This window comes from Dromiciops gliroides, chromosome 3 (genome assembly GCF_019393635.1).
Source record: "Dromiciops gliroides isolate mDroGli1 chromosome 3, mDroGli1.pri, whole genome shotgun sequence".
Taxonomy (NCBI): Eukaryota; Metazoa; Chordata; class Mammalia; order Microbiotheria; family Microbiotheriidae; genus Dromiciops; species Dromiciops gliroides.
The window spans coordinates 267517833-267544130 of record NC_057863.1 but is presented as its reverse complement, the minus strand read 5'-3'; positions in this window follow the sequence as shown (position 1 = coordinate 267544130).

The window sequence follows — 26298 nt, the reverse complement described above, 5'->3', positions numbered from 1 at the left end:
TATTAGAAATGTTAGCTTGCAATCAGAGAAGAAAAAGGAATTAAAGGAATTAGAATAGGCAAGGAGGAAACAAAACTTTCACTCTTTGCAGATGATATGATGGTATACTTAGAGAATCCTAGAGAATCAACTAAAAAAGTGCTTGAAACAATTAACAACTTTAGCAAAGTAGCAGGATATAATATAAACCCACATAAATCATCAGCATTTCTATACATGACCAACAAAGCTCAGCAGCAAGAGATAGAAAGAGAAATTCCATTTAAAGTAATGGTTGACAATATAAAATGCTTGGGAGTCTATCTGCCAAGACAAACCCAGGAACTCTATGAACACAATTACAAAACACTTTTCACACAAATAAAATCAGATCTATGTAATTGGAAAGATATCAATTGCTCATGGATAGGCCAAGCTAATATAATAAAAATGACAATTCTACCTAAATTAATTTACCTATTCAGTGCCATACCAATTAGACTACTAAGGAACATTTTATACAGCTAGAAAAAATAATAACAAAATTCATCTGGAAAAACAAAATTCAAGAATATCAAGGGAATTAATGGGGGTAAAAATGCACAGAAAGGTGGGCTAGCTGCACCAAATTTGAAGCTATACTATAAAGTGGCAGTCATCAAAACTATGTGGTACTGGCTAAGAAATAGAGTGATGGATCAATGAAATAGGTTAGGCACAGGAGACACAGTTGTAAATGACTATAGTAATCTACTGTTTGATAAACCCAAAGACTCCTGCTTCTGGGATAGGAACTCAGTATTTGACAAAAACTGCTGGGAAAACTGGAAGATAGTATGGCAGAAATTAGGTATAGATAAACATCTTACACCTTATAGAAAAATCAGGTCAAAATGGGTTCAAGATTTAGATATAAAGGGTGATATCATAGATCAGTTAGGAGAGGAAGGAATAGTTTACCTCTAAGATCTGTGGAGAGGAAAACAATTTATATCCAAACAAGAAATAGAGAATATTATGAAAGGCAAGATGGAAGACTTTGATTACATTAAATTAAAAATCTTTTGTACAAACCAAAGCAATGCAGTCAAAATTAGAAGGGAAGAAGAAAACTGGGAAACAGTTTTTACAGCCAACATTTCTGATAAAGGCCTCATTTCTAAAATATATCAGGAACTAAATCAATTTTTTTATGAATCCAAGTCATTCCCCAATTGAGAAATGGTCAAAGGATATGAACAGGCAGCTTTCTGATGACAAAGTCAAAGCTATCAATTGCCTTATGAAAATATCCTCTAAATCACTATTGATGAGAGAAATGCAAATTAAAACAACTTTGAGGTACCACCTGGCACCTATCAGATTGGCTAATATGACAAAAAAGGAAAATAATAAATGTTGGAGAAGCTGTGGAAAAATTGGAACCCTAATGCATTGTTGGTGGAGATGTGAACTGATCCAACCATTCTGGAGAGCAATTTGGAACTATGCCCAAAGGGCTATGGTACTGTTCTTACCCTTTTACCCAGTTGTACCACTGCTAGGTCTGTATCCCAAAGAGACCATAGAAAAGGGCAAAGGACCCACATGTACAAAAATATTTATAGCAGCTCTCTTTGTGGTGGCAAAGAATTGGAAATTGAGGGAATGCCCATCAATAGGGGAATGGCTAAACAAGTTGTGGTATTTGAATGTAATGGAATACTATTATGCTGTAAGAAACGATGAGCAGGAGGAGTTCACAGAAACCTGAAAGGACTTACATGAACTGATGCTGACTGAGAGGAGCAGAACCAGGAGAACATTGTGCACAGTAATAGCAACATTGTGTGATGAACAATGGGGATAAACTTGACTCTTCCCAGCAGTGAAACAATCAAAAACAGTTTCAAAAAAGTAGTGATAGAAAATGTTCTCAACATCCAGAAAAAAGAACTGTGAATTATGAATGCAGATTGAATCATACTGTTTTTACTTTTGGACTGTTTTTTTTTCCTTCTTGTTTGGGGTTTTTCCTTCGTGCTCTGATTCTTCTTTCACAAGGTGACTAATGTAGAAATATGTTTGAAGTGACTGTTCATATACAACCTATATCAGACTACTTCCCATTTGGGGGAGGAGGGAGGGAAGGGAGGCAGGGAGAAAAGAAAAATTTGGAACTAAAATTCCAGTGTAAACAAATGTTACAAGCTATCCTTATACGTAATATGTAACTGGAAAATAATAAAATTAAATTAAAAGAAACAAAGTATATTTTAAGGTTTGGATTACTATTCTTTTATTTTTCCTTTGTTTCATTACTTCCTTTGATATTGTAGATTTTTAAATATATATTTCCAAAATGATTGTTTGGATCATTTTTGTTTGTTTCTTTTTGTTTTAGCATAAATGAATGTACTTTGTCAAGGGCTTTTCTGCATCTATTGAAATAATCATGTCATTTTGGATATTTTAAAATCTGATAAATTATGTTGGTTGTTTTTCTAATGTTGAACTGTTCTTGCATTGCTTGCTTAAATCCAACTTGTATATGATGAATAACTTCTTGAATAAATTACTGTAATCTGTCTGATAGTATTTTATTTAAAATTCTTCAATCTCATTATTTAATATTAATGGGACATTTCCCCCAACTTTAACTAATAAAAAATTAATCTATCATGAATATTGACCTTTTTCCTAGTTACCATCATTTTAGCAGCATACCACATTTTACTGATGCCGTATTTGCTTCAAGAAAATCAGTTTGCTCATCTATATTTAAAGCAGGAAAAGTAAAGGACTAATAATCAACCTGAGGGACCAGTATCCTGGAAAATTTGTGAGGAGATTCAGAAAAAAAAATATGGAGCCCAGGTGACAAAAATTCTAAGTTGTTGCAGGCAGATACAAAGGAAGGACTAGACAAGAAAGTAATTAGGACCTACTTAAAAATGTCAAAGCTGATGGAGCAGTAGAAAGTAAATGCTGAATCAAATCTGGCTTAGAGGGATGAAAGATGAGACAGACTGGATAATCAGGACAAGTTAAAGCCAGGAATCAGGAAAACAGGTCAGGTATATTCTAAGCCCAATTAGTTAATGGGAAATAGTCAGATTCACCACTTCACAACCTGCACTTCTGTGTGGTTTCTTTTTAATAATGAATTGCCATGAGCCATGTCCTTTCTTGCCTTTTAAAGGGACTACATGGTTGAAATTTGTGAAATGGAGTGGTGTCAGGGAAACAAGGGTATTACTAATGTGGCTCAAATGAACCTTAGCAGCAAACAGGTGGAGGCTCTCCTGATCATCCCTAAAGCCTAGAGGAAGAAAGTACTTATAACTAGTATATAAATCAACAACAATTTATAGGAATATTTTTTCCTGGGGTTATTTTTCACATTTGGCACATGACTAACAAACTCCCTGGCCTGAAGCTGAGCTTTGGTCAAACCCTCTCTTCCTAATAATGGACAAAAGGCACACATTTTCATATCTCTAGGTTGTTTGGGGTTTTGAGCACTTTGTTTTTGTTTGGTTGGTTTTTTGGGGGTTTTTTTTGGTGAGGCAATTGGGGTTAAGTGACTTGCCCAGGGTCACACAGCTAGTAAGTGTTAAGTGTCTGAGTCGGGATTTGAATCAGGTCCTCCTGAATCCAGGGCCTGTGCTCTATCCACTGCACCACCTAGCTGCCCCTTGAGCACTTTGTTGAGACCTAGGGTTTTTAGAAATGGTCAGGTTGCCCTGGGCTATGGAGAAGGGAAATGCCTGCATTCAGGCATTATCTGAAAGATAAAAAGGAATTTCCTTTTGAAGTCTCAGTTGGACCTCACAATACGTCATAATTGTTCACCTTCTCCATCATTGAATATCTTATAAGGAAGCATAGGAAAAGTAATTTCTTTCTGGGAATTTTTTAAATGATTATAGCTGAAGAAAATAAAAATCATCATAATAGTATTTGTATTTTTTAATTTCCTAAATATGAATTTCCTTTAAAAAAATTCCAAAATACTTAAAATATTGAAAGTAAGTCTAAAGAAGTTTCTTAAATGATCTATGTATGCATGTGTATATACACACACTTACATAGGGCAACTAGGTGGCACAGTGCATAGAGTGCCAGGCCTGGAATCAAGAAGACTAATAAAGGTCTCAGACATATACTAGTTGTGTGACCCTGGGCAAGTCACTTTACCCTGTTTGCTTCAGTTCCTCATCTGTAAGGATCTAGAGAAGGAAATAGGGTCACTGAAAACTACTGAACAACAACTAGATGAGAGAAAAAGAGAGAGAGAGATGATAGATATACTCTATATGTATGTATATATAGACATATACAACATGTATATGTATATAGGTATGTATTCATGAGAAGGCAAAAAATATTTTACCAAGCGTAATGGTACATAAGTTTAATTCCTGTGACTGTAGAGGCTGAAGCTGGTGTACTGTTGGGCAATCTGAACTGCAATAGGTTTCAAGGTCATCTATTGTTTATACTGTCTGGCACCAATACAGTGCTGTACCACTACCTCCAGGAGCAGGGAGCCAGTAGGTTTCTTAAGGATGTGATAAGCAGCCCAAATCAGAAATGTAAGAGGTTAGAGATTCCATGTTTGAGTGTCCCTTGCATTTCCAACCACTATAATGCCAGCTTGGACAAAGCGAGGAAGGAAGGAAGAGAGGGAGGGAAGGAGGGAGGGAGAAAAAGTTAGAAAATGAAAAGAAAACCAAAAAAAAAAAGAAAAAGAAAAAGAAAAAGAAAAGAAAACTATTTTACTTATAAGTGTATGATGCTATCGCTTCTCGGCCTTTTAGCTAAGATCAAGTGTATTAAGTGTATAATGCTACAAATAAGTGAAAAGAACCACTATGCCTTATTAGCCCTACACAAATTGGAGAGTGGTAAAAACAGGATAGTTTGTTGCTTGCCCTGAATTGTAGAGTGCACAGCTAAAAGGTAGGGAATAGCCTTGAATTATCTTTAATCAAAACCTGGAGATTATAGATGGGAGGGAAGGAAATAGCCTTTCAAGGTTTCCTTATTTCCTTGTCTGTTTGCAAGACAAAGCTTATAGGGTGTCAGAGCACTTGGGTTCTCATAAGACTCCACCCCCACACTGAAATGCTATGGAGGTGATTAAAGTACTAAAATGTGCATACGAAGCAGTAGATATTCAAACCCACCCTGACCCCTCCATTCCATGTAACAGAGAAGATAAAAGCTGTTTCTTTTCAGAGCTTCAGGTTAAAGATGTAAAAATTAGCCAACATGTAACTGTATAGCATAACACTCAGAGAGAGCTGAGAAAAGAGCAGGCAATGATATTCAAAACAAGCAATCAGGATGTGGCAGGGAGAGCATGAACGCCCTGAAAAATCTCTTTTTTAGAAAACTAAACATATTTGTTTTAAGATAATATTCTAAACCAAAGGTTCTTAAACTCCTTTGGAATTCTGGTAAAGCCTATGGACCCCTTCCAAGTATAATGATTTTTTTTTTAAATAAGGAAAATGTTAAATTTTAGCCATAATTTAGTGAAAATAAATATGTATTTTTTCCTATCCAAATTCCTAGACATTTATCTATTGCTCCTCAAGGGGCCATGGACCCTGAGTTAAGAACCTCTTTTCTAGAGCAGGGCTTCTTCTTCTTCTTCTTCTTCTTCTTCTTCTTCTTCTTCTTCTTCTTCTTCTTCTTCTTCTTCTTCTTCTTCTTCTTCTTCTTCTTCTTCTTCTTCTTCTTCTTCTTCTTCTTCTTCTTGTGGGGCAATGGGGGTTAAGTGACTTGCCCAGGGTCACACAGCCAGTAAGTGTCAAGTGTCTGAGGCTGGATTTGCACTCAGGTACTCCTGAATCCAGGGCTGGTGCTTTATCCACTGCACCATCTAGCTGCCCCTAGAGCAGGGCTACTTAAACGTTTTTCACTCATTACTCGTTTTCACCTGAGAAATTTTGACATAACCCTGGGTACATAGTATATAAAATAGGTATACAAAAATTTTACTGTTGCCAAATTTTTCATAATCCCCACATTCAGTTATGGAGCATCATATGTAGTGGTAACCCACAGTTTAAGAAGCTGTCCTAGACAACCTTTCCAGATCTTTTCCCATCCTAATCTCCCCTCCACCTACACTATTTCCAGGAGCTTGATTTATTTTGTGTGTGTGAGGCAATTGGGATTAAGTGACTTGCCCAGGGTCACACAGCTGGAAAGTGATAAGTGTCTAAGGCTGGATTTGAACTCATGTCTTCCTGAATCCAGGGCTGGTTCTCTATCCACTGCGCCACCTAGCTGCCCCCACCTATACTATTTCAAACAAGAATATCCTTTTATACTCCATCCCTTTCAAAAGGCCCTCTGCTCAAAGTTTTTCCTGACTTAGTTTTAATGCTAGTAAAGGAACCCTGACTCTAGGAAGATTGAAGCAACATATGAGAAGATGCTAAAATGAATGGAGAAACTGTGGTCTAGTGTTAATTGATTCTATGAAAATCCATACTATCATCGTGGTTAAGGATAGATAATTTATGAAGTATATTAGAATGTATCTGTGTCTCATTTGGTAAATGAATTGTTTAGATGTCTTAGATTTCTTTTTAAATGGTGGCAGAGTTTATTGGTGTTCTCCTATAGTGTTGTTCTAAATAGACTTCTGCAATTATCACTTACACTACTTTGAAATCAGACAGCAAGGCACCATTGGCATTGCCCTAGGAAAACATTCTGCTCAGAGATACCAATCAAGAAGATACTTTGACTCAATTTGTCTCACAACTAATATGAATTAATACTCTATGTTCTGAAGTGGGTGATGAGGATTCCTGATCAACCAGCCACTATGGTTTTAGAACTTTGTGAAAAGATAAGGTAGCAATATAACACTTTTTATTTTTTACCAACTTGATAGTAACATTCAAATAAGGATGTAAGGACATATTAAAATAATAGAATAACCACTATTAATTTTATTCTTTAAGGGCATGTTTTTCCATGGATACAAGCCAGTCTCTCAGAAAGATGCTTCAACCGCTTCAGTCCCTTAAGAAGACATTTATTAAAACTAGTAATATAACGATCACTTTGCTGTATATCAGGTTCAGGTTTCCAATCTCTCTCTTGAGTTTCAGTTGCCTATCTCCCATTGCAAAAGATATTTTAAAAATAATGTTCCGGGGGCAGCTAGGTGGCGCAGTGGATAAAGCACCGGCCCTGGATTCAGGAGTACCTGAGTTCAAATCCGGCCTCAGACACTTGACACTTACTAGCTGTGTGACCCAGGGCAAGTCACTTAACCCCCATTGCCCCGCAAAATAAATAAATAAATAAATAAAATAATAATAATAATGTTCCATAGGCATCTCAAATTCAACATGTCCAAAATTGAACTGAACTCATTCTTTCTCTCCAACCCACCCCTTCTCAGAACTCCCCTGATTCTATCAAGGGAAACAAAATCTTTCAGGCACCTAGTTATATAACTTTGATATTATCCTTTATCAGCCTTCCTCATCCTACATATCTAATCAGTTACCAAAACTGTCTTTTATACCTGTTTAATACCTCCAACATCTTTCCTTTTTTTCTATTTATATGACCACTACCCTATTTCAAACCCTTCTTACCTCTCACCTAGACTATCACAATAGCCTCCTAATTGGTCTTCCAGCCTCACATCTCTCTCCGTTTTTCAATCCATCCTCCACAATGCTGCCAAATTGATTTTCCAAAAGTTCAAATCTGACCATTTCACATATCTAATCAATAAACACCATTTCTCCCTCTAATGCCTCTAGGATCCAATAGCTTTTAAAATATTTCATAACCTGACCTGAACTCTACTTTTCGACCTTATTATTATATATTTCTCTACTTCCCACACTCTATGGTACAGCGTAACTAGACTGTTTGCTATTCCTCAAACATTAGCTTCTCATTGCTTGTGCCCCAGGCTTGAAATATATTCTCATCTCACCTTACCTCACCTTTGTCTCTTTACAATACCTTGTTTCCTTCAAAACTTTCCAAGTGCCATCTTCGAGGTGAAGCCTTTTCTGATCCCTATAGTTGCAAGTCCCCTCCCTCTAAAAATATTTACTATGTACTTATTTCATATATATTTTATATGTAACCCAAGCTTCAAAATCTATTTATATGGGACTCTCCTTATTGTTGCTTAGCACAATGTTTGACACATAATAGGTGTTGATAAATATTGATTGATTGGTTGGTTGGTGGAGATTAAATACTTAATGATCTTTGCCTGATGAAGGACAGAATTTTTTTCACAACTTTTTTTTGGGGGGGGAGGGGCAAGGCAATGAGGGTTAAGTGACTTGCCCAAGGTCATATAGTTTGTATCAAGTATCTAAGGCCAGATTTGATCTCAGGTCCTCCTGAAATCAGGGCCAGTACTTTATCCAGACTGCCACCTAGCTGCCCCTGAAGGACAGAGTTATTGGAAACTAGAGAAAAGGAAAATTCATTTCTTCTACCTTCCAGCTTACTTTTCAAGTCTCTGAAGGAAGAGAAAGACCCTCAGAAGAAGTCAACATGTAGAAGAGCTTGGTGCCTCAATTACCTCCCTATCCCCTTCTTACTATACTAGAGACTTCAAGGAATTTCCATTTGGTTGAGATCTTGTTGAGTTAAAATAACCTCACTCCCACTCCCACCCAATGAGGGAGTTCATTTGATTTACTCTGTATATTGTTTCATATATATATATATATATATATATATATATATATATATATATATATATATATGTATGTGTGTGTGTGTTTGTGTGTGTATACACATATATTCTCATTTGGGTACTTCCTCTGATTTCTCCTTCACTGTTGACTTGGATGAATGGTTTATGTGTTAATTACTGTGTGGTCTTTGTGTAACTAGCATTTGGTGGGAAAGAAGTCAAGACCTGGATATATAGTTGGGAGTACTCCTCCATTAAGGGACAGTAATCAGGATCAGAGCTGGAACTAAAAATTATTTTCCCTAGACTAAAAATATTTAATGTAACAGAAATATATAATTCTAGGTAAATATCCTTCTTTCTAAGGAGATAAGAGTAGCTAATCTCTGGCACTGAACTCCTGCTTCTCTTCTAGCAGCTATCAGTCTTGCTTGAAGACAGGAGGGGAGGAGAGACTCTAGACATTTTCATTCTTGCCTACCAGTGAGCCATACCTATACAGATCTATGTAGCCACATATAGCATGTAGATTATGGGCAAAACACAACACGGTATACCACCTCCCTAAATGTATATACTTATTTATATACATGTTATCTCCCCTAATATAATGTGAACTCCCTGAAGTCAATAATTGTTTCATTTTTGTCTTTGTGTTTCCAGAGTCTAGTACTGAGCCTAACACATAGTAGGCACTAAATAAGTGCATGTTGATGGATGAAATTGGGATGTTTTGTTTTTGGTTTTGTTTGTCATATTTGGCTTCATTGCCTTAGATTCTTCTTGTGAGGAATTCTTGAATTAATATATTTGTAGAATGGCCTCTAGTGTCATGGCTTTCCTTAAGCAATCAATAAATTGTATTCTAATTTCTAATATGGAATACTGAATAGCACACTACTCAGGAGGGCCTGGGATCAAATACTGTCTTATACTTATTTTTCATCCTTTGTTTTCAAAGAGAACCAATGACATCATGGGTGATATCTTGACCTGTGGGTGAATTGAAGTGAAGCAAAATTATACAAAGTCATCAGCCTCACTTTTTCCTTCGGAGTCATCAAAGCCCAGTGACAAGACAAAACTCAAGTAGACTGGTGATGGCTTGGGATAAAGTGGATAACCCTGGAGTCTTCAATGTCTGACCAAGTTCTAAGTGCTCCACAATGTCTCCTCCAGCCACCCTCTTGGAGGTTAGAACAAATTATTCATATTCACCCATTCCTCTGGGGAAGTCTTTATTTGGGGGGGGGGGGCAATTGGGGTTAAGTGACTTGCCCAGGGTTATACAGCTAGTAAATGTCGATCGTCTGAGGCTGTCTGAGGCTGTCTGAGTCAGGTACTCCTGAGTCCAGGGCCAGTGCTCTATCCAACTGTGCCACCTAGCTGCCCCTGGAGAAGTCTTTACATGCTTGGAGTCAACATCCCCTTAAGTCATTGATGAGTTTAGGACCTGTCAGTTACCCCCAATCTGGTGTAGGCCACCTGCCAAGATGGTTTTACCAGCGTATGGCTGCACATTCTTCTTTGAACCACAGGTGAGAGTTAGGTAAAAATGGACACCAAAGGTGGATGAGCAGCCCAGAAAAGGACTTGGCCAGTGCTCACATCAGGGGTACTAGTCTTCCCTGCATACCCCACACAAGCCTGTCTTATACTTAATAGCTATGTAACTCCAGGAAAAACTTAAGGTCTCTGAGCTTTAGGTGATTCTTTAAGACCAAGGTCTAGAAGTTCTAAATCTGCTTCAGTGAAAAGGTTCCACATAAACAAAATCATAAAACCCTGACATGCTGACATAGTCTAATCCCCATTTACATGTTCAAATATGTTAACAAGAACAAAAAGAAAGAAAAAACTGTATATTATAATACCTATAATGATAAATGTGTTATTCATAGCATATTTTAATGTTATTCATTTGGATACTATTCTAAATTTGTGAGTTTTTCTATATCATGTCATATTTATTCTATATTTCTTTTTATTCTTCATATTTTTCCTTTTATGGCAAAATAATCCTCTAATACTTTCAGGTACTACTACCTGCCAACCATTCCCTAATCACTGAAATAGTTTCTTCCTTCCTTCCTTCCTTCCTTCCTTTCTTTTCTTTTTTTTCTTTTTTCTTCTTTTTATTTTTTTCAGGGAAATGAGAGTTAAGTGACTTGCCCCAGGGTCACACAACTAGTAAGTACCAAGTGTCTGAGGCCGAATTTGAACTCAGGTCCTCCTGAATCCAGAGCTGGTTCTTTATCCACTGTACCACCTAGCTGCCCCCAAATAGTTTGTTTCTATCTAAAATATTAACACCAGGAATAGTGTTCATATGGAAAGGTTTTTTTTCTCTTCTGTCTAATTTTTAGAGTAAAATCCTAGAAGTAGCATGATATGTCAAAAAATATAACAACATTTTTAGCCTATGGTATATTGCAAATTAGCTTTTCTTTTAATGTAATTTTTGTTTTATTTTATTTTCAATTAATAATTATTTTCTTTTCTTTCCACTTTCCCAATTGAAAAGATAAAATAAACTAACATAAAACAAAACACTTGTAAAAATATACATGACCAATCAAAACAACTCACATTAGCTATGTTTTGAAATCTGTCTTATTTAATATTTCAGTATATTACTTTCTATCAGAAGTAGATGGCAAGTTTCATCATTAGTTCTCTATAATCATGGTTGTTTGTTATATTGATTAGACATCTAAATCTCTCAAAGTGGTTTGTCTCTATAAACCATTTTCCTGGTACTCTCACTCTGTATCACTCTTTTTTTTAGCTTGATTGAATAGAATTTCATTTTTCAAAATATAGTGTAAAAACAGATTTTAACATCAATTTTTTAAAAACTTTGTGTTCCAACTTCTCTTCCTCCTCCATTCCCACCCCCCACCCCCTAGAATTCAAGCATTTCAAAATAAGTTATACATGAGTAGTCATGGAAAAAATTCCCACATTAGCTAGGTTGTGAGAGAAAACAATCAATCTTATATTTCTATGAACTCAAATTTTTCATCATTTCTTATGGCAACACAATATGAGTTCAAATACTGTTTCAGATACTAGCTATGCTACTGCAGAGATCACTTAATTTCTGCCTATTATCAGTTCCTTTAACTGTAAAATGAGGAAAACAGTAGTTCCTACTTCTTGGAGTTGTTTAGGATATGAAATGAGATAATATTTGTCAAACACTTTAAATACTGCCTGACACGTAGTAAGTACTTAATAAATACTTATTCCCTTTCCCCTTTCATATACCATAATTTTTCTAGCTATTCCCTAGATGTTGGGGACTTCCCTTAGTTGCTGGGTTGTCTGTTGTTTTTTACCACTACACAAAGAATTTCTATAAATATTTTTTTATATAAAGATCTTTTTCTTCTTTCTTTGATTTCTTTGGATTAAAGGACTAGTAGTGGTAGTACTAGGTCAAAGGGTATGAAAGGTTAATGGCTTTTTTGGCATAATTCCAAATTGTTTTCTAGAATAGATAGATAAATCCATAGTTCTGCCAATAGTACAATAGTGTGCTTATTTTCCCACAGCCTTTCCAACTTTTCTAATTTTCTATTTTTTACCACCTTTGCCAACTTAATGGGTATTATTCATGAGAATAAACCCTAAAAACCTGAAATATTTTTAGAAAGTATTTTAATAAGTCATTTGGCAAAGAAAAGAGCCAGAAAAATGTAAGACTTCCTCCAAAGTTTCTGTGACATTTACATTATATAAAGTTCAGAAAAAGTGTTTAGGCAAAGATATAAAGGACATCTGCCTGGTTGGCAGCACATAGGCAGTTGTTCAGTTGTTTCAGTCATGCCCAATTATTCATTACCCATTTGGGGTTTTCTTGGCAAAGATACAGGAGGGGTTTGCCATTTCCTTCTCCAATTCATTTCAGAGATGAGGAAACTGAGGTCAACAGTGTCAAGTGACTTGTCCAAGATCACACAGCTACTAAGTGTCTGAGGTCAGCTTTGAAGTCAAGTTTTCCTGACTCCAGGCCAACACTGTATCTACCCCATGTAGCTCAGATAGGCATTAGATAGTTCTTTAGAGAAGGGAAATTCTGAAATTTATATCAGCAAGTAAGTATAAACATTTAAATTTGGGGACCCCAAACAAAATCTTTGGGTATACCCAAAATAAGTCCTAAGTGGATCTAAAATAAGCCTTGAGTGGGTTCTAAGAAGTTGTTACAGAAATCCTGCAGCTTCTTCCAGAGCATCTCTGAGTTTATTGGCCTGACCTCTACCGTAAGCTTTAGGTTAAACAATTTTCTAGCCACAAAGAACTAGGTTCAAACAATATTAATAAAGGATAAAAAAGCTATTTTCCTTTCAATAGGTATGAGATGGAATCTCGGAATTGTTTTGATTTGTCTTTCTCTAATTATTTTGATTTCCTCCTTTGAAAACTACTTAGTCATATCCTTTGAACATTAACCAATTGGAGAATGGCTTATATTTTATAAAATTTATTCAGTTCCTTATAGAACCTTTTCCCAGTTATTTCCCTTTCCATTTTTTGTACAAAATACAAATCAAAACTTTAGTTTTATATAATCAAAATTATTGGTATTTGGTGACCTCAATTATTTATCTGGGTCATGGACTCTTCACCTTTGCATATATGTGATAAAATCTCTTTCTTGCTCATCTAAATTATTTATGAAGTGTCCCTTTATATCTCTCATATATCCCTTTGGAATTCATTTTGATATACTATATAAGATATCAGGCTAAACTTAATTTCTGCCAAACTGTTTTCTAATATTCCAACATTTTGCCCAGTATTTGGGTACTTTGGGATTATCAAAAATCAGGCTTCTAAATTTGTTTACTTCTTTATGTTTTGTATTTAATCTGTTCCACTGATGAACTCTCTTTAACAACTAGTAAATTGTTTTGATGGTAAATACTTTGTGTGTCATTTGAGATCCCATCTTCTCCAGCAGATTGTTTTCTCTATCATCCCTCCTTTCTCATTAATCTTATTCTCTCCTTAACTACAGGTTACTTCCCTACTTCCTACAAACATATCAATGTTCTTTTCAATCCTTTTCATCCCACTATAAACACTACATGGTTCCTGCTTCCTGTACCCTCCCAGCTGAGAACCTTGCCCCACATTTCACTGGGGGAATAAAATGAGGCCTTAGCTGAGAGCTTCCTCTTCTCCCCTCCTCCTAATAACATATCACTCAGATGTATTCTATTGTCACCTCCTTAATCCTTATCTCACATGAAGAGGCTTCCCTTCTCCTTGCCAAGGCAAACCTGCACAAGTGATCGATCCTCTTCTATCCTATCATCAACAAATTCCCTTCTCTCATCTCCAGTCTCTCACTTATCTTCAATTTCTTCTTGCCTACTATTGCTTCTCTGTTGCCTATAAATGTGCCTATGTCTCCCCAGTCCCTTCAAATCCCTCACTTGATCTACCCATCCCTCTGAGCTATTGTTCTATACATATGCCCCCTTTTTGTGGCTAAACTCTTTGAGAAGGTCTTGTACAATTGATGCCTCCGCTTCCTCTTCTTTGACTCTCTTCCTAACTCACTGAAGTCTGACTTCCAATCTGATCATTCAGTTGAAGAATACTCCCACCTAGGAGGAGAGGTATTGTATAAATGGAATGAGGGAACTTAAAAAGTATATTATCTACAGGGACTAGATACTTAGACATACCACTCATTGCCTTAGTAAAAGAAGAATCATTGCACAGTGGGGCAATTGACACCCAGAAATGTGGGAAGGAATCAACTCAGGCAGGACAGCAAAGGGGAATAATGAAATACGAAACCAAGAACATAAAAAACAATCCTATCATGAGCCAATATTTCTATACTCACTATCACCTCCAGGAACTGTCATTTCTAAGAGTGAGGTGCAATAGACAAAAGGTGACAAGCAGCCAAGACCTATACAAGGCAATAACTTGGTAAATCTTTCTTTCTTTCTTTCTTTCTTTCTTTCTTTCTTTCTTTCTTTCTTTCTTTCTTTCTTTCTTTCTTTCTTTCTTTCTTTCTTTCTTTCTTTCTTTTTTAATGCAGGGCAATGAGGGTTAAGTGATTTGCCCAGGGTCACACAACTAGTAAGTGTCAAGTGTCTGAGGCTGGATTTGAGCTCAGGTCCTCCTGAATCCAGGGCTGGTGCTTTATCTACTGTGCCACCTAGCTGCCCCCTTTTATTTTTGTCTGAGATATTTTTGTATTTTCTATGGAGTAATTGTCATTTTCGGGTAGCTATTTTGCCTTTTCTTAATGCATAGTATTTCATGTATTTGGAGTTTTATTATATTTACTCAGGATTCCAATCTCAGGATTGATTCCAGGGCAAGGTTTTGTCCCCTCCTGTAATCTTAGATGGGATATGCAGCACCGGCCTAGTCCTGTCCTCTTTTTAGCTGCAGGTTCCACTCCACCAATTCTGGATGGGGTAGCCAGTTCTTTGTTCCTCTTCCTAATGCATGCCTTACTCCTGGCCTAGACCAGGGACGGACCTCAGACTATGACCTGGCCTCTATCTTGAAATCCTTGAAAGTAAGGATCTCTTCATTATGCTTATGTGCAAACCTTACATAGTAGACACTTAATGATGGTTATTGGTTTATTGCCCTATTTTGTGCCCTTACTATATAAGAGCTGCACGCACTATGATAAAGAATGAAACTATTCTAACTTTTAATGAGTTCATGAGAGAGAGAGAGCAGGGCATGGCCTGAGCTGTGATCACGATGGGATAGTACTTTAACTTCCCTGACCCCCATTTTCCTCTTCTGTGAAATGGAGATAATTTCATTTCCAACATTTATGTCATACTGATACAGTAGAACAAGCCCTGGATTCCAACTCAGGAAACTTGGGTTAAAACCCCTAAATTGCCACTGACTAACTATCCAAGTCACCTCATTTCTCTTCTCTTGTTTCCTCATCCATAAATTTAGGGGGTTGGACTAGATGACCTCCAAGGTCATCCAGATCTAAATCTATGATCCTGTGGGAGAGAAGAGAGGGGAGGAGGGCTTCATGAAATGTAGAAATACTAAATATGAACTACTACTAAAACAAATATACATTACCACAATAGGTCATCTTTAACAGCCTTTATGATTCTAACAACTATTATTCTTTAACTCAGAAGAGACTACAATGCATTACTTTAGAATTTGCTCAAATAGAATTCTTTCACATGCCTTATTTGGGCCCTAAGTCGTATTTGTGCATATTTCTGTTCAAAACCCCACTTTTTTTCTAAGTGCTCATACACACAGAATAAATAAAAAGACTAAAATGCTATTCAGTTGAAAAAAAAGAAAGGTTTAAAAAGCCTTTTCAGATCTAGAGGCATTTGTGCTATAATTTGAGACAAGGACACTCAATCTTGCTTGTAGCTTCAGTTCAGGTTGAATGCCTTCTGTCAAGATGTTAAGTTTGCTATCCCCTTGTGACATACAACTAGCAGTGTTCAGGGCCTCAACCCGTCATCCTCTCCTCCCACTTGGCCTCATTTACTAAGAGAATCTGGAGGAACCAGCCATGGAGAAAGGGAAAACTCAGAGTGACAAACCCAATATGAAAGTAAGGTTCTCTGAGGCCTCTGGTTTGTCAGACCTACATTTCACACTGGCCGAAACAAAACACAACTTGGTTGAGATAGGAGCTGCAGCTCCTACACTGGCTTGCCTGTCCCCAGGATACTGTTTGTTTTGTTTTCATTTGAAGCTATCAGTAGGTGTGGGTGATTTAGGTTAAATGAGTCTCCAGTGGTCAAGTGCTTACTCAAAGGCCAGACCACAAGAATCAGTAGAATAGTTATTTACCATAACCATATACAAAACCACAGACAGCAAAGGTTCCCTCAAATACATCTGAGACATTGTATATCTCTTTATTAAAGCCTGTCAGTGTTTGTTATACTGCTGTTGGCCTTTGTATTACAAGTGAAACAAGTTCCTGGAGGAAAAGGAAGCAAGCATAAGCCCAGAAACCTTAAGCCTAACAGGTGATGAAAACTCCTCTCTTAGCACCTCTCCTTTCATTTTTTAATTGTTGGTTAATGGCATTTTTTATTTCTGATTATGATTCTTCAATGATGGATGGCTGGAAATTAATTTTAATCATTCATGAGTAAAGTACTTATCCTGTGTGACTTTTCCAGTCTCCTTCACTCTAATGAAAATAGCATATATGGCGTCAATCTATTACTATCAATCACTAGATCTTTGAGATTTGCATTGCAGAAACATAGAGGATGCATGTTATTTGGAGTTTTAATACAGAGTAGCTGAGAAAAAATAAGTCAGGTATCAATCATTATGAAATAACCCAAATTTTTAAATTAGGAAACGTTCAGTTTCTGCTATAAGAAAATTTAACTTAAAGAATATGGAATTACTGGCAGATCAAGCCAGCACAGAATAGGCAAAGTAAATATTTAGTTACATAATATGATCTGAGGGTCAATGAACCTTGATCGCTCCACCACATGAAAGTTCATTATTATAGATTATACTCAGCATCACCCTCTCTTCTCTTTTAAAATGCAAATTGTTTCAAAACAGCAGTTTGGATTTTGGCAAACTGGTCACTCTACCAGGAGTGCACAACCCCACTGATCCAATTTCTTCTTCTTCATGGTGCAACTCAAATGCTACTGATACTAATGAAGCCTTTACTTTTGCTTATTCTACCTCCCAAAATCCATCTTCTATCCTCAGGACTGACATAAATAACACTTTTAGATTTTGCTTAGATATAAGAACTATATGATTGTAACATTTTCTTTCCTTACTATGAAAATGGATTTGCTTGAGCTACTACCACCTCCCCCTCACCACCACCCCCAATTATCCAGATCACCAAAAGAACTGTGATGAGACTCTGGTTCATTCCATGTTCCACTATTTGGGGCCTGGGATTTCTTCCACTTAACAATTCGAAGGGTTTTTCTTTAATACCACAAACGTACCTTCTCTATTAAGTTCTACGAAGGGAGAGGGACTATGTCTTATTCTTCCTTGTATCCTCCTCAACTCTTAGCAAGGTTAATAGGTTGTGTGATGCCCCCTGGACCATTCTCCTTAGGAAACAATACATGCATTTAATTCAGATACTCCATACTTAGAATCTGATCTCACCACTGCTCACAGTTGAAATTCACTCACTTTTACGTTGATTTCAATATAAAAGTTTCAATGCCCAAGGTTCTATTTTTTTTTCTTGTGTGGAGACTAGTAGAAGATTGATATCACTGGGGAAAAGGAGGAGAGACAGGACTAGGACTCTATCCCAACTCTTCCAATTAGCTAAGAGATGACCACCTAGAGGAGACATTCTAATATTCACACTCTCTAACATCTCACAGATAATTCATCATTAATGTTTGGGACAAACACAGTCCTCTAGAGATCTACACTTAGGCTTACTCACAATCCACACCTAAACAGAGCCTAACTCACTGGAATTGAGACAAACTTCAACTCAACTTTTCCCACTTTTTCACACCCATCTCTAGTCATTATTTCTATCACATATTCATGTCCAATTCAGTCTCAACTTCTCACTCTCTCATTCATACTATTGGTCTCTACAACATACAAATACCTCTCAACTTTTGGATCGCCTTGATTTATCAACAATAGGTCCTGGCTCAAGCCTTACTTGGTCATTGTTTGTGTTCTGATAGCTCAGAGTGAGTGTAAATAGCAATTGTTTCTGTTTTGGCCAGAAACCCTAAGGATCTCCCCCTCCAAGATAGATTTTTTTGACTAGGTAAAAGAGACCATCCTTTGCCTCCTTTCTTACCTAGACTTAATCACTGAATGGATGTTGCCTCAAAGCAATACCTGTGAAAGGCCTTAGCTTAAAAAGGCCCAGGTCTCCCACTGCATCTGAAGCTGTCTTCAATCATCCTGATCTATGCCTTGCCATTGGATCCAGATAGCTCAGGAGGAGAGAGTCAGGTTGGTGACTTTGCACAGCCCTCCCTCCCTTAAATCCAATTCCCTTGCAAGTCAAGACATCACCATCCTGATGTCATTGCTCTTCTTTGTGAAAGAAGGACAGACAAGAACTCTCAACACAAACAACCCAGGGGTCTGATGGTCTAATATCATGCTAAACAGCAATTCTTAGTAGTCCTTAAACAACAATGAAATTTGAAGATATAATCTACAACTATAGTCAGCTACATTTCCCCACTGCTTTCTTTATAACTCCACCATCCCCAGAGTCACTCCATGCAGGCTATATTGTATGGAGAGAACCAACAAACAAGCTACACCTTCTGCTCCTGTGCAAACTACAATTGCCTTAGAGTAGTAGGTGTTTCATGTCTATTTCTTTTTCCTTCATTCCCTTAATGTTTTTAAACATTCACTCCACCCACTGCTGCTTCTTCCATGCTGCCTCATTCATATCATCCTGGCTGGTTTTCAGTCACCTAAATGTCACAAACACCAGCTTTCTTCCTATCTCCTGTTCTCCCTAAGTGGCCCTCATAAAATTATAAATACACTCCTCTTTTAAACAGCCTTTATAACAGGTAGGGAGGGAATTTTCCTTCTACTGCCTCCTCTCAGTCCTGCCAAAACCCAATCATAACAGTCAATAGGTATTTATTGAATGAGGGTAGGATTGATTGATTTAATTACTAAAACTCTTCAATGTCAAAATAGTAGGAAAAAGGTGCAAAAAGGAAGGTGAAGGGCCTAATTGCAAAGCTCTCTCATTCATACTATTGGCCTCTACAATGTACAGATAGCTCTGCCTACTCCAGACCCTACTGGTAGGCTAAGTTCTTACTATGACATCTTCTCTGGGTTAGTAATAAAAGGAAATAACCATAGCAACTGCTTTTGGAGAAGTATAAACTTCTGGGGCACTGAGGTCCTCTTCTCTTCCAAAGTGTCATGCTCAGGACTAGTACTCTATAGCTAGGAGGACCCATATGAAGAAAGGGACACAGTAGTTAAGTGCAGTCCTAACAATAGACAAGGTTGGCAGCCGTTACTGGAGTTGACCCAACTTTTTTTTGCACTGTTTTATTAATATAAACTCATTTCCTTTCCCATCTCTGAAGCCATTTAGTTTCAAGGCCAGTCCAAGATCAAGACTGGGCAGCACCTTTGGGAGTAGGGGAGGCAAAAATCTTAGGGTCATAGATTTGAAGGGATCTTAGGGACAGCAAGGTGGCACAGTGGATAGAGCACTGGCCTGGAGTCAATAAGACCTGAATTCAAATCCTGCCTCAGACACTTAACACTTACTAGCTGTGTGATGCTGAGCAAGTCACTTAACCCCCATTGCCTTAAACACCTAGGGCCATCCCCAGTCATCCTAATGTATATCTTGCCACGGGACCCAGATGGTTCTGGAGGAGAGAGTGATGCTGGTGACTTTGCACAATCAATCCTCACTTAAATCCAATTCATGGCAAATCAAGACATCTGTCATGGTCTTCTTTGAGAACAAATGACAAACAAGAACAACAACAAGGGATTTTACAAATCATCAAGCTCAACCCCTTAATTCTACTGATGAGGAAAGGAAGTCTCAGAGAACTTTAAGTGACTTGCCCAGGGCCACATGGCAACAAAGTACCTGAGGTGAGATTTGAACTCCAGTCTTCTTAATTCCACCTCAAATGCTATCCAATGCCTGAAGAAGCAATATTGAAATCTCCTGGGTAGGGGTATATGCTGGAATTTTGTGGTAATGGAGTAACATAAAAGATTATGGATGTTAAGATGAAGAAAAATAATTTGGTAGAGAAGGCACCTCCAGCTAGGACTCAAACACCCCCATGAGTCATCCATAAATGCTCTAGTGTGGTTATAGCCAATGGAAAATTCTTTGGTTGCAGTCATAAAACCTGGGTTCAAATTCTGCCTTTACAGGTGATATTTATAACCTGTGTAATACTGAACAAGGCAATGTAACCTCTCTAGACCTCTGTAAAATGAAGAGGTTGGACTAAATGATATTTCAATTCTCTTGCAGCATTAAATTCTTTGAGCCTATGACCGCTAGAAGTGCCAAGCATTCCACTAAAATTATCTTTCCCTAGTTGCCTAAGTATGTAGCTATGTGGTGAAGTGAATAAAGCGCGGGGCCTAAATTCAGAAAGGCTCTCCTTCCTAAGTTCAAATTTGGCCTCAGACACTTACTAGCTGTGTGACCCTGGGCAAGTCACTTTACCCTGTTTGCCTCAGTTTCCTCATCTGTAAAATGAGCTGGAGAAGAAAATGGCATACTACTCCAGTATCTTTGCCAAGAATATGCAAAATAGGGTCACAAAAAGTTAGACATGAGTGAGCAAGAATTTGCTAAAGTACAAAACAAAAGTAATTTCTACGACAAATGTCAATACTTTAAAATCTTTCCTAATTAAAGGAAGAATTAATAGAAGAAATACAATTGTAAAAAAATGGACTGTTCAAATAACCAGAAACAAAGTGCCCACTGATTGAGGAAAGGTTAAAAAAATTATAGTACATGACTAGAATGGACTATTACTGCACCTTAAAAATGATGAACATGAACAATTCAGAGAATAATGAGAACTTGTATGAACTGATACAGAGTAATGTAAGCAAAATCAGGAAAATAACACACACAACAATATAAATAGAAAGCAACACAAGTTAAAAAAAGGAAAGAAAAAAGGAATTTCAGGCTGTGAAATTATGATCACCAAATTTGTCCCTAAAAAATATGTAAGAAGATGAAATACCTTAGTTTCTTTGAAGAAGTGTGGGGCAGGACTCTGGGTGTATGTATTCTGTCTAAATCATTTGATGTATTAATGTTGCTTTTGCCTTGTGTTTTTTTTTTTTTATCACAAGATATGGCTTACCGTGTAGGGAAGGAGGTGCCATATAAGAAGCAGTAAAGGTAATATAAAAAACAAAATATGTCAAAAATATTTTAAAAAGAAAATAAGGTGTTTTTACTGTTCCATGTTTTGAGTGTCCATTCTAGGGAACTTAGATTGTAAAGATAAATTTAAATCCATTAGATACACAAAAAGTTTTACTTAAGTAAATTTTTATTTGCAGTCATCCCTAAAAAGATGCTAACAAGTAACAGTTTTTTTTTCTTTTCATGTATAAGATGACTATTTATTTCCTCTGCACACAAGACACATGGTATTCATTGACAGAAAAACTTAAACAAGAAGCAGTAACTTATAACTACTATTATACTCTCCTGGGAGGTTGATTCTTAAAACACCGAGACATGATACGGTTTGTAGGACTGCTGAAAAGGCATTTTCTGTTTCTCTTCAGCTGGGTACTGTCCAAACAATTCCCTCTAGGTTCATTTCTTCTGGCAAGCCAGGCCAGGCCTTGAGCTCATCTTCCTGTCCGGGGTCATTCTGACATGAGGGAGTTGAAAGAAGGGCACAAGAAGCGTTTTTAAAAAGAAAAAAAAAAGTGTTTTCATCTACTTTCAGGTGAATAAGGGCTAATGAAGCAGGGGGGAGAGAGAGACAGACACAAAGAGAAAAAAGAGATGGGGAAGAAGGGAGGGAGGGAGAGATGGTGGCTTTGAAAGCAGTAGATTTGAATGTTATGTACTGACTATAGTGGGACCTTTTTTTAGATCATTTAACCTTTTGAGTTTCAATGTCCTTGCCTATAAAAATAATTATTAATAATTTTAATTATAAGGTTATGATGATGAAACTAATTTGTAAGAAAAATTGTGTACATATTTGTTGCTTGTAGTCTCCCCCACTAGATTGTGAGCTCCTTGAGGACAAAAACTATTTGTTTTTTACTTTTCTTATATCCCTGGTGCTTAGCACAGTGCTTGGCAAATAGTAGGCATTTGATTATTGCTTATTGGCTGATTGACTATAGTGTCACATAAAAAAGGAATAGTTCTCCTTTATATAGAGTTAGAAAGTTTTCCAGGCAATGAGGTGGCATAGTAGATAGAGTGCTGGGCTTAGAATCAGGGAGATCCTTCTTCCTGAGTTCAAATCTGGCTTCAGACTAGTAAGTGTCTGAGTGGATTGAGTAGCAGGTCTAGATTCAGGAAGACTCATCTTTGTCAGTTCAAATCTGGCCTCAGACACTTAATAGCTGTGCGACCCTGGGCTAGTTATTTAAACTTGTTTGCCCTGGTTTCCTCATATGTAGATGAGTTAGAGAGCTAGAACTAGAGAGGAAATTCCAAACCAATCAAGTATCTTTATCAAGAAAACCCCAGAATTGGGTCACAAAGAGTCAGACACAATTGAACAGCAACAAGAAAAAAGTTTTTAAAAGCATTATTCTCAAAAAACAAAATTTTAAAAAGCACAAAGAAAAAACCCTGAGAAACACGTAGTACCAATATTATTATTATTTTCCCCATTTTATAGATGAGGAACTAGAGGCTTAGGAGATAAAATGTCTTGCCTATGATTATAAGGTCAGTTAAGTGACCAAGTGAGCATTCAAACCTATGTCTCCTTATTCCAAGATCACTGGACTTCCCACCACACCATGATATCTTTCAAGAAGCAGTAGCCAAGGGTTTGGAGAGTCCTGGAAGTGAATAATCAGAAATGTGATGACAAATATTCTTGAGTCATTGCATGACAAGCCCTTGCCTTTGTTTTGTGCCCAACCAATAGAAATAAATTATCAGTGCAAACTATCCTAGAGGATAGCTCCATTTGATGAAAGGATTTTTATTTTTACTTTTAGTGTCAAAGCTAAATACAACCAGCTCATAATTATTTGTGCTAATGGACTTCTATAGCCCATGTAAGAGAAAACCACAGATAATTCAGAGCCTAACAGTTTCAATTTCCTTGGCTAATGGACAGTGCAGTGGAGTTTCTTTTGCCAGCTCTCCTTTCCTTTGCCTGCCCTCCAATGGGGATATTAATGATCAGTGAGTGCAACAGAAAGCAAGCAGGGGCAGGGGACCTACAGTAGCAACAGAAGCAAGGTAGTGTATCAGAGGCCACTCCATACATGCAAAAAGAATGGGTTTCAATTACGTTCCATTTACTTCCTAAGAAAATATGATATTGTCACCAAACTGTCATCATTTCATAAAAAGCAAAGCAAAGAGACATTACTGAATTGGAGAATTGACAAGTTAAGGAACAGGCTTAATTGACACTATCTGAAAAATCAAAATCTAGGCATGTTTATTCTCTGAGAGTTTTTCATTGGTGAGTCAAGAAGTTGCTTCCTTTTTCCATCTCTCCTATTGTCCATGCCATGTTTCTAGACTCATGGGATGTGACTAATTAAAGACCAGACACAGGGGACTGGGGTGAAGCTGTTGGGAAGAATATGAGGTTCAGGCAGGAATCCTCCATAGTCAGAAACTTTTGCCCCCACCTCTGGAATGCTGCTGTTACTTGAAAGTCTCCTTATCACAGTTACACCCATCCGGAGACAACAGCCTTCACTGAGCATGAAGTAGCCACTCAAATTAGGATACTTTAATAAATTCAAATACTATAGGGTCTTCAGGAAGTCTGTATTTTCAAAAATTTAATAACTCAAGATGTGAAGAAGACACTGTATACAATTGCAACAACTTCAAGCTGACCTATTTAAATGGGTTGTCTGAGTTTTAAAAGGGGTGGTGTGAAGAAGAGATACTGACTTTATCATAATTCCCTTAACCAGTGTGAAGAACTTGACAGAAGAAGGAAGCCAAAACAGTACAGAAACTGCTTTAGTTAGCAAACCCTTATCTCTTGCCAAAAAAAAAAGAGAGATAGCTGACATGGGTTAACACCAATTTCACATACGAACTCATTTCTAAAACATTTTGGAAGAGGATCGAGGGTAATTATAAGTAGCAACAGCCCAATAAAACAATAATGACAATGAAAGGGAGTATAGGAAAAGTATATGAAAAGCTGAACAGGAATGCAACAAAGTCACATTATCCCAAGAGCCTTCACAGATGAAAAGAGCAAGAGGACAAGAAATAGAAAGAGAATGAAACAGATGTTCCAGTCTTTCTACAATTTATTTTTTTTGACCAAATAGTAAAATAGATCTAGCACTGAAAAGGAGCTCCGCAGCCAACTGGTAGAGCCCCCTAATTTTAGGATATCTCCAGGACACCCAACTTGAAATAGAGAATAGGCAATAAATATTACAGAAACGAAGCTCAGGGGAGAGATGACTTAGTCATCTGCCTACAAGTTATGGTTAAAAGCCATAGTAATTGATTATACTACTGGGAAACACTATAGAGAGGAAAGTGAAGGCCTGGGATAAAAGCATAGAGAATGCCCACAGTTAGGGTGGATGATGTGGATGAGCCCTTGAAGAAAATTGAGGGGTAGTCAGACAGAGAGGAAGAGACCTAGAAGAGAGCAGAGTCACAAAAACCTATAGAGGGGAGAGTATCCATGAGAAGAGCATGGTCCCTAAGAAGGATGAAAACAGAAGGGGAAAAATCAGATTTTGTAAATTAAGGGACATTGTCAGTTTTAGAAAAAATTGTTTGGGCTGAGAGATGATATCATAAGCTGCATTGCAAAGTGTTAAGGAGTGGGAGGAGGTGGTGTACACAACTATTTTCAAGAAATTCATCTGAGAAGGGGCAGCTAGGTGGTGCAATGGATAAAGCACTGGCCCTAGATTCAGGAGGACCTGAGTTCAAATATGGCCTCTGACACTTGACACTAGCTGTCAGTTAAGTGACCAAGTGAGCATTCAAACCTATGTCTCCTTATTCCAAATAAGGACAAATCACTTAACACTCATTGCCCTTAAAAAAAAAAAAAAAGAAAAAAGAAAGAACGAAATTCATCTGAGAAAGGGAGGAGACATATAGGATGAAAGCTTGAGGGGATAGTAAGGTCTAGTAAAGGTTTATTAAGCATGGGGGACACTTGGCCATGTTTAAAACAGTAGAGAAGGAACCAGTTGATAGGAGCGGTAATAGATTTGAGTGGGATAGGGTTTGTTTAACTTCAAAGTTTGCTAGGGAAAGAATGAAATAACATCACAAACAGTATGACTACTCCCAAAAAGACAATCAAGAAATCATTAATGACTCCAAACCCACTGGCCTACTTTCTCATCTTTGGGTTTTTTTTAATTTGTTTGTTTGTTTGTTTTTGTGAGGCAATTGGGGTTAAGTGACTTGCCCGGGGTCACACAGCCAGTAATTGTTAAGTGTCTGAGGCTGGATTTGAACTCATGTCCTCTTGAATCCAGGGCCAGTGCTCTATCCACTGTGCCACCTAGCTGCACCCAATGGGATTTTTTTGGTTTGGATTTTTTTTGTTGTTTTTTGTTTTGTTTTGTTTTGGTTTTTTGTGAGGCAATTGGGGTTAAGTGACTTGCCCAGGGTCACACAGCTAGTAAGTGTTCTCATCTTAATAAAATATTTTTTAAAATGTCTATTGACATATCTAGAGAATTCACAAGAAGGGAACGGACAGTCTTTCACAAATGATATTCTGTGGCCAATAATATATTTACAATCATATAACTTGACTGAAAAATGCAGAAACCATGAATTCCTTTTCTTTAAATTTATTATTTGTTATGCAAAAAAGTATTTAACAAAGACAAAATGAATAAAACCAGTTAAATACCTATTGTTAGGGAGCAGTTGAGGTAATATATAACAGATGAGT